Raw genomic sequence first — 9,932 nt, 5'->3', positions numbered from 1 at the left:
CTGCTTTCATATTCAGCTCCCTTATTCTGGCCCTGCAACTAATATTAGAAACTCCAATGTATACTCTGCTTGAGATTCTCAGCTTCAACTTCCAACTAAATTTCCTGTCTCCACACAGTCTCACTTCTAGCATCAGCCACAGATCTGGTGAGAGCTGTTTTGTTTTGTTTAATTAATTAATTTTTTAATTTTTTTTTTCAACGTTTTTTATTTATTTTTGGGACAGAGAGAGACAGAGCATGAATGGGGGAGGGGCAGAGAGAGAGGGAGACGCAGAATCGGAAACAGGCTCCAGGCTCCGAGCCATCAGCCCAGAGCCCGACGCGGGGCTCGAACTCACGGACCGCGAGATCGTGACCTGGCTGAAGTCGGACGCTTAACCGACTGCGCCACCCAGGCGCCCCCTAATTAATTAATTTTTTGATAGGCTCTGGCCCATAGTGCCACTGCTGGCCAGGCCTCAACCAAAACAGGGAATCATACTTGAGGCCTTAGGTCTGAAAGCCCTTTACCCACTGGCCATACAACCAATGCTGTGGGATGTAAACACAATGCCATAAGTAAGGCTCACAGTCCTCAGAGCCCAGGCAACAGAGCTAGCTGCTCCCATCTTCCAAATGTTCTTACCTTCCCATTTCTTCATACTCCATTGCCCTGAGAGATGAAGGAAAACTCATCAGACCGCCCAGCTTCTTGTTAATATTGCAGCTCTACACAGGAACAAATTGCTTGTAGTTCACAGTAATATCCTAACAAGGAAAGAGGATTTTTCTGTGAGGTTGGTCTATTGTCCTAATTATTATAAAGAACGTTATGTTATACCTCATGTAATAAATTCCATCCCATCCTAAAACCCTATATACCAAACCTTCCCCCTTCCTCTTAAATTTTCTATGAAGCAAGGTTTGGTACTTATTCTCAGCGCCTGGCTGGAGATTAAGTATGAGAAAGAAACATATGTAGTCAACTTCTCTGGTTCACCTACTGCTGGGGCTCCCAGAGCTCATTCTTCATCCTTAGCAGCACCTAATCATGAAGAAGCAGTCATTTAGTAGACGGGTATCAGGTCTAGAGCATCATACCCAGTCCAGAAACAGCCATGGCCCAGTAGTATAAGAGGAACTGACTAACTTCACCATGCATTGTCCCCCAGAGTACCCCATACTCAGCTACCAAGAATCATTATGCATCCATGTGAAATTGGTAGTAGTTAGCATTTGTTTCTATATCAAATCATAATAAACTAAGGCAACTTTGTAAACCAGGCCTTGAAAGCCCAATGACAGATGGCTATCCAATCCAAACACAGTGCTAAGTGAGTAATCGTGGTCCTGGGTACCCAGGAAGAAAAAAACAAAAACAAAACATCCAAATCAAAGTACACAAAGGAGCTGTCCATCATTAAGCATTGTTCACAGGTCCTCTACTGGCTCTCTACCCATAATGCCTTTGTTGTCTGGGAAATGCCACCCTATACTTCTTTTGCCAATAGTACAGCATTTGCCAATACAGCATTTGCCAATAGTATTGTCTGCACACTCCACAGATCTCCATTCTACCCACCCAGGAAACCCAAATAAGTAGTTTATTAATAAAGAGGTGATTTAGATCAAGATTTAGAAATCCTTGGGGCATCCTGGTGGCTCAGTCAGTTAAGCATTCTGACTCTTTTTTTTTTTGCATTCCGACTCTTGATTTCTGCTTGGGTCATGATCTCATGATTCGTGGGTTCAAAACCCACATCAGGCTCTGTGCTGAGAGCTCAGAGCCTACTTCAGATTCTTTCTCTCCCTCTCGCTCAAAATAAGTAAAAACTGGAAATAAAATTTAGAAATCCATCCTGGTGTCCCAAGTATGAGAAAGTCCAGACAAATGCCCAAACTATGCACATCTATTAGCAAGGATGTTTATTTTATGAGCCAAAACTGAAGACTTCTGTTATTGTATACATCAACTCTTACCTAGAACTCATTTGTCCCTCTATATCCTGCTAAGGGAATTCTTTGAAAAGAAGAATGAGGCACTCTATAATGATGAAATTAATGTAACTTCAACTTGAATATCATTCAAGGCTTACTACACCTCTCTATTTGAGTCTTCATTACTCACATCAACTCTGTGGAGGTCAAGTCTTCTTCAAAGGCTAAATCTGAGCCGAACAGCACAATACCTAGCACTTTCTTGGACTGACACCAACAAAAATAGAATAGGACTTCTGAAAATCGAATCCTCCATAAAAGCAACAAGAATACTGAAAAAAATGGTCAATGTTACCATATTTAGAACTTTGGAAATTAACCAAAGGTTTGCAATAATCTGAGGCACATTGATAAAAAGAAAATACTAGCTCTTGGTAAGAATAACTAGCTTTGTAGAATTTTAACTGACCTAATTGCAATCCCTCTCTCTCAGCTCCACAGTAACCTTAAAAACAAAACAAAACAAAACAAAACAAAACAGCCTTATAATCATACTAGTTTTGAAAACAGCAGCCTAACATCCACTGGAAGGAGAACAGATTTGAAGCTCACCCAAAATACCTGCAAGCTCCATTTGTAGGCCCTGCCTTTATTTGACCTTACAGTTTGATCAGTGAAAACAGGAGTCATCTGTTGAAAACAATCAGTGGCAATTGTTTAATATCACACCTGTCTAATGCAACACTAACAATTGGGGCAAAAAAAAAAAAATTGAGTTGAGAAAAAATTAAGGAAAAGCTGAAAAGTAATATATCCATAGTATGCTTTGTAAAGCTCTAATATATTTCTGGGAATCTAGGCTGTATATACATGAGTAAGGCTGTGCACATGCCCAGAAAAGACTTGAGAAAGCCCTAAATTCTCACCTTTTGCTGACCCTGAAGCTCTGTGCAAGCAGGAAATACAGGCTAAAGCACAGTTATAAACTGTCTGCCCAAATGTTAGAAGGCATGCTCCAACACCCACACAGAGTCTCTCAATAAAGCCTGGGAGACTTATTGGTTCCAGGCATTTAAGGAATCTCTGTACAAACATTAGCTGACTACTAATGTAATCAAGCAGACACTTTAGTGGTCACAGTGACAAATAATGCAGACTTACAGAATTCATTCAGGAAAACCACTAAACAAACAAAAGGCAACAACAACAAATCCTGCAGTGGGTTTAAATCTGATTTCCAGAGTTACCACATTATATAAAACGTTCAAATTACAACAAAAAATTATAAGACATGTAAAGAAACAGGAAATATGGCTTATATGCAGGAACTCACATCCATGTGAAAAAACAAAAGACTGGAAAAGACTCTATTTTTCTCCTATCTGATTTAAAAGACAATTGCATAGAGCAATAATTATAAATCCATGTGGATAGGCACATAATATAAAAATGTAATTCATAAGGCAACTATAGCACAATGGAGCAGGGAGGGAACAGAGCTATCTAGGAACAAAGTTTTTGTATACTATTGGAAATTAAGTAGATATTAATCCAACCTAAATTGTTATAAATTCAGATATTAAGTCTAATTTCCAAGGCAACCATAAAATATTTTAAATTTTAAAAAGAAAAAGCCAAGGGAATCAAAATGGTACACTAGAAAATATACATTTAACACAAGAGAAGCCAATGATAAAGGAATAAGCAAACAATTTATAATGTACATAGAAAAAATAGCAAAATGGCAGACATAAATTATACTTATACTTTACCAGTAATTACATTAAATGTAAATGGATTAAATACTCAAATCAAAAGGCAGAGACTGGCAAAAATGATTTTTTTTTCTTAATGATCTAACTATATGCTGTTTATAGGAGACACAATTTAGATTCAAGGACACAAATAACTTGAGATATATCACAGAATTGAAGGAAGAAACAGACAATTCAGCAATAATGTTTTGAGACTTCAGTAACCTAGACAGGAGATCATCAAGGAAACAGAAAACTTGAAAAATAATATAAATTAACTAAGAGATATCTATAGAACACTCCACCCAATGAATGCAGAATAAACATTCTTCTCAAATGTACATGGAACATTCTCCAGCATAGACAACATGTTCAGCCATAAAACAAGTCTCAATAAGTTTAAAAAGATAGAAATCACACAAATTATATTGTCAGGCAACAGCAGAATGAAATTAGGAATCAACAACAGAACAAAACTTGGGAAATACACAAACATGTGGAAAATAACAAACTGTTGTTGTTGTTGTTGTTGTTGTTGTTGTTGTTGTTGTTGTTTTAAGGTTATTTTTGAGAGAGAGAGTGAGAGCACAAGCAGGGGAGGGGCAAAGTAGAGAGGGAGACACAGAATCCGTAGCAGGCTCCAGACTCTGAGCTGTCGGCACACAGCCTGACACAGGGCTTGAACCCATGAACAGTGAGATCATGACCTGAGCCAAAGTTGGATGCCTAACGGACTGAGCCACCCAGGCGCCCAACAAACTTTTAAATAAGGGATGAATCAAATAAGAAATTATAAAACAAATAACAAATATATTTTGAGATAATGAAAACAAAACATCAAATTTATGGCATATATTTAAAGCAATGCATGGAGGTAAATGTATCACTGTAAATGCCTATATTAAAAAGAAGAGGGATCTCAAATCAGCAACCTACCCTTCTCCCTTAGGAAACTAGGAAAAGAAGAACAAACTAAAGTTAGAAAAGGAAAAAAAAAAAGAAAATGATAAAGACTAGAGAGGAAATAAATAAAATAGAGACTAGGAAAACAATAGAGAAAATATATAAAACCATTTCTTGATTATTTGAAAAGATCAACAAAACTGACAAACTTTTTGCAGGACAGGTCAAGGAAAAAAGAGCATAGATCTAATTACTAAAATCAGGAATGAAAGAGGGGATGTTACTATCAACCTTACAAAAATAAAAATAATCTTAAGAAGATAATATGAACAACTCAATACCACCAAATGAGATAATCTAGAAAACATAGACAAATTACTAGAAAAATACACACTAGTGGAACTGACTCAGGAACTAAACATAAATAGACCTATAAAGAAGTAAAGAGATTGGATCAGTAATTGAAAACTTTCCCACAAAGAAAAGCCCAGCAGCAGATGTCTTCACTGATGAATTCTATCAAACATTTAAAGAAAAATTAAAACCAGTCCTTCGTAGATGCTTCAGAAAATAAAAGAAGAGAGAAAGCCAGCTAATTTGTTCTATAAGGTCACTCAAATACATAGAGACAGAAAATAAATTAATGTTTGCCAGGAGCTGGAGAGAGGCAGGAATGGGGACTGAGTGCTAATGAGTATGGGGTTTCTTTTTGGGGTGCTGAAAATGTTCTAGAATTACAGGGTCATTATGGTTGCACAACTTTGTGAATATAATTAAAAGTCATTTAATTATACACTTACAAGGGTGAATTTTATGATATGTGAATTATATATCAATTTAAAAATTAAATTACTTGAAATTAAATAAAATTAAAAGTTTAGTTTCTCAGGGCACCTGGGTGGCTCAATCGGCTGACTGTAGGACTTTGGCTCAGATCATGATCTCGCAGTTCATGAATTCAAGCCCTACATTGGGCTTGCTGCTGTCAGCCTGTCAGCACAGAGCACACTTCAGATCCTCTGTCCCCCTCTTGGGCCCTCCCCTGCTTGCACTCTCTTAAAAATAAATAAATTTTCTAAAAAAGTTTAGTTTCTCAATATTACTATCACCACGTTTTAGGTGCTTAATAATCATTTGTGGCTAAGGCTACTTGATTAGTGCAGATATAGAGTATGTCTATCATCTCAGAGATTTCTTCTGAATATGTTGCTGGGAGGACCATGTATGGAAATAACCTTCGAGACACATCTTCATGTGGTAGACATGTAATATTCCACTTAAACTCCCCCTTAAAAACGAAGGACTTACTCCCCAGATACCAGGAGTGCTTCTGGTAGACAGTTCTCAAGTCTCAATCCCTATGTATATGGTGTCTGTTGAGGACACATCCTTACACCTCAAGCTTACACCCCATCCAAGGTCAGTCCACATCAACCAACTGATTGATGGGTGGGGTATATAAATGCCTGACCCCTCATCCAAATGTGACAAAATCTGAAAGGTCCTCCCATCCTTCCAGTCCCTCATAGAATTGGCTGGAGCCTACACTGAGACTGCATTACAATCCCCCAACTTCTCCTTCTTCTCAATCCTGCTTCCTTACCTTTCTTCCTCTGGGTGCTAATCACAAAAGCATTTTCTACAAACTCCTACAAGCTAACCTCCATCTCAATGTCTGCTTCCTCAGAAAATGAATCGACAAGACCCAGACCAATTCACACCATCATGTTCTGTGAAATGGGGCCCCTTGGCTAATAAAGGTGACTGTGCCTGATCTCCCAGATAAAAGGGTGATCACTGTCATATAAAGTATCTTTATCTGTTTCCTGGGTAAGGCCTCAGAGTAACCCTGCATTTGAGCAGATTGAGATCAACTATAAAACCCTGACTGTGGACTACTCCAGAAATGTAGACATTCTCACTTTGCACATTATACTGGAGGCCCTGGAGTGGAAAGGCCTAGACTATCTAAGAGGTCCTGATATTGCTAGGGTTCCCTGGGCTCATCAGGAATGATCATCTCCCACTTCTCAGCCACAATTGACCCAATAACTGATCTCCTCAGAAAAGGAAAGAGATTTATCTGTTCTTGGCAATGGCTGTTATCTTTTCAGCAGTTGAAAGTTGTCCTTGCTCATACCTCAATCAATTTAACCAACCAACTCAATCAACCAACTCAACACAAACCTACTACTGAAACCAGAGCAACCAGGCTCCAAGTAGGTAACTGCAAAAGTGAGAAGTAACATGTCATGGGCTAAAATCACTAGAGAACTGGCTTGCTTTATAAGCTAATAAAGTTGCAGCTTTTTACAGAACTGAAACTGCCCTTTCAAAAATCCAATGGATTTTTTCTCAGTACTCACATTTCAGTGCCTGTTGTGGTTGGAATATTCCTTTGAAATCTGTAGTGAAAGCTTTGTGATTGTTGGAAATGATACACTCAATTCAATTGTTCCCTTCCCAGTGTTGATCCATTCATGAAAAGAGAGGGTAAAAGACATGGGCTTTTCTAGAGAATCTGCACAGCTACCCAGGAAATCTGCTCTCAGGACCCTCCCAGAAAGCCCTGAAGGAAAATCACAATGAGAGTGAGGTCATATGTTCATGGCATTACCTTTGCTATTATTATGTATTATTGTTTGCTACTGTGTAGTTCCAACTAAAAGAAACAGCTTGTTCTCTAGGATGCAGTGTTCTCTTTGAGATGACCTGAGTCATCAAACTCCCACAGTCCTCTGGGAGTGGAGATAAGAGTTTGTGGTTGTTGGCTGCCGTTTATTTGAGGTACAAGGGAGGACATGGAGGGTAGGTGATACTTTTTAAAATTTTGGTACTGGATGAAAAATACCAACTGTTCTAGCTCTGTGTAGGACACCTCTCCCTTTTATTCCTGCGTATTTTCAGCAACAAACAAATCCTTAGCAATTCTGACTAAATTTCCAATCATTAAAATATCATGTGAACGAAACAAAAGGAGCAGACACATTCTCATTACATACGCTATTTGTCCAAGAGCAACAGAAAAGCATCTGTGTGTGTTCCATAGAAAAGAAAATACCTGGAGGGGCGCCTGGGTGGCTCAGTCGGTTAAGCGTCCGACTTTGGCTCAGGTCATGATCTCGCGGTTCGTGGGTTCGAGCCCCATGTCAGGCTCTGTGCTGACAGCCCAGAGCCTGGAGCCTGCTTCAGATTCTGTGTCTCCCTCTCTATCTGCTCTTCCCCTGCCTCCCCCACTCACTCTCTGTGTCCCCCTCTCTCTCAAAAATAAATAAACATTTAAAAAAATGAAAAAAAATACCTGGAAACTGTAGGGAAAATCTGATGATTTCTTAAAATTCCTCAAAGTTTTTCATATACAGATATGACCGAGTGTGTTTCATCTTTTTATCATCTGGTTGCAAGGGTAACTATTCGGATTTTGCACTACAAACTAGTCAGAATTGCCTTGCATTCAAACGCAATGTCTCAATTTGTATGTTACAACATGCACTATCTGTACCTACGATAGTACTTGTCCTTATCAGGTCATAAATGGAAAGTCATCTAGTCATTGGTGGCTTACTTACCAGTGGTGGGTGTGTTTGACATGGCTCACTGTTACCATATGGCGATCTTCCATGATTACTCCCTTACTTCACTGGAAAATAATCTGGGAGGGGCAGGGAAAAAATAACTGTGGATAAGGTTGCCTTTCTTAAAGAAATGGCCAGACCAAGAGCCAGCACATTTTATCACATATTGCTTGATTCAAATGAAGCATGGAAATGCAAAAGAAATTTTAGAATTTTCTAACACAAACGTCAGATAGAAGACTATGAATTTTTATGGTACAAAGGAGTCTGTTACACACGATTACCAAAATCCTTTTTTCCTCAAAGGGAAAGATTCCATATGTTTATATTTTATATTTATTACAAAGACATTTGCAATTATATATAGATCTTATTTTAAGGAAAACAGTTTATGAAAAAGAAGTTTTCATACAAGATAAATTTGATGGATAAAAATTCACTTAACAAAATGGATTTTTGCATTTCAAATTTGCCATGGGATTTCTTCTACTGGAAAATAAAAAAGCACAAATAAAAAGTTTAATGGACAAAAATGGGAGACGTAGTACAGTGGAGCATAGACCATGAAACCGGATTGTCTGGGTTCAAATGCCATCCTTGGCTATGTGACCTTGGGCACGTTACTTAATCTTTCCGTTCCTCAGTTTCTTCATGTTAAAATAGTGTTAATTAATGGTAATAATAGTATTAATGGTAATAATAATAACGAATTAGGCATAATAATGCCTACTTCACAGAAATGTTAGAAAGATTAAATAAGGAAGTATTTGTAAAGCCCTTAAAATAATGCCTGATACACAGGAAGTGACATGGAAGTGTTTCTTAAGTGAATGTAAAGTTGTCGATAAGAAATTAAGGCAAACTTGTATAGAACGTGTTTATCTGTATGTTAAGATGTCAACTTCAGGATATATTCTATTTTTTTTAATTCTTAGATCTGCCTTCATATTTGAGTTTTTAAGAAGACTTCAGGGGATGTCAAGGACAATAATCAGTCTTGGGCAAGATCTGTTACTGTACCACGAGGATGATTTTTATTATAATCATAAGCAATAACAGGCAATGCCCTTAAAAATATTTATATTTTAAGGACTGAAGTATATTTTTCCACGACCCAAAACATAAGGCTGCTTGCTTTAATTATAACAGAGTACCAGATTTGCTTAGTTTGTTTGCAGGGCCTGCCTCTTCTTTCTCTCCAAATGCTCTCCCCACCTCTTCCATGTTACTTGAAAAATAAAGGCCATTGGGAAGGGCAGGGAGAGTAAAGAAATACAAAGTAAAGGAGGAAACCACACCAATAGCTTTCAGTAAATCACAACTCGATTGGAATGAATATCAACATGACCAGAATAATAAAGCTTAAACACAAGCTTAATATTTAAAAAAGCTTAATATTTTATTTATCTTGAGAGTGTATCTCTAGAGCTCATCATTTCAATATTAAATCCTCCAGTGGTCCAAGGATATACCAAAGGAATCCAACCCTCAGTCTACACTGGGGAATTCTGGAAGAAGAAGGGACATTACAGGACTTGGGGAAGCAAGACAGTCAAGCCAACTCATTTGCTCGAGGGGCCCACTTGGTCTTTTCCCTTTGTGAGAAGACTATACCTTGTTCAGATGTACTTTTCCCGGGGAGACAGACAAGAAAGTACCTTTCTATCCTCCCATGTTCACTTATGAAAGGGTGAAGATTTGCTTTGCAAAAACTAACCTAAATGTTTTCAAAGGGAACAAGTGAGCAAAATTTAGGAACTTATCTTGAAAAACAAATGAGA

At 38.0% G+C, this 9,932-nt stretch overlaps 1 long non-coding RNA gene across 1 annotated transcript in view; it reads right to left on the bottom strand.

Moving 5' to 3' along the window:
- Nucleotides 1-636: 636 nt before the first annotated feature.
- The window catches only part of LOC109275686 (uncharacterized), a 114,702-nt gene continuing 105,406 nt past the window's right edge, over nucleotides 637-9,932 (bottom strand). Inside the window, exon 4 of the long non-coding RNA XR_002084317.2 lies at nucleotides 637-749. This is a non-coding gene — a long non-coding RNA (uncharacterized LOC109275686). The remainder of the gene's footprint in view (nucleotides 750-9,932) is intronic.

The sequence above is a fragment of the Panthera pardus genome, unplaced genomic scaffold (assembly GCF_024362965.1).
Source record: "Panthera pardus isolate Hobbes unplaced genomic scaffold, ASM2436296v1 HiC_scaffold_15, whole genome shotgun sequence".
Classification (NCBI taxonomy): domain Eukaryota; kingdom Metazoa; phylum Chordata; class Mammalia; order Carnivora; family Felidae; genus Panthera; species Panthera pardus.
Note: the sequence above shows the minus strand (reverse complement) of the source record. Positions and strands in the feature narration are given on the sequence as shown.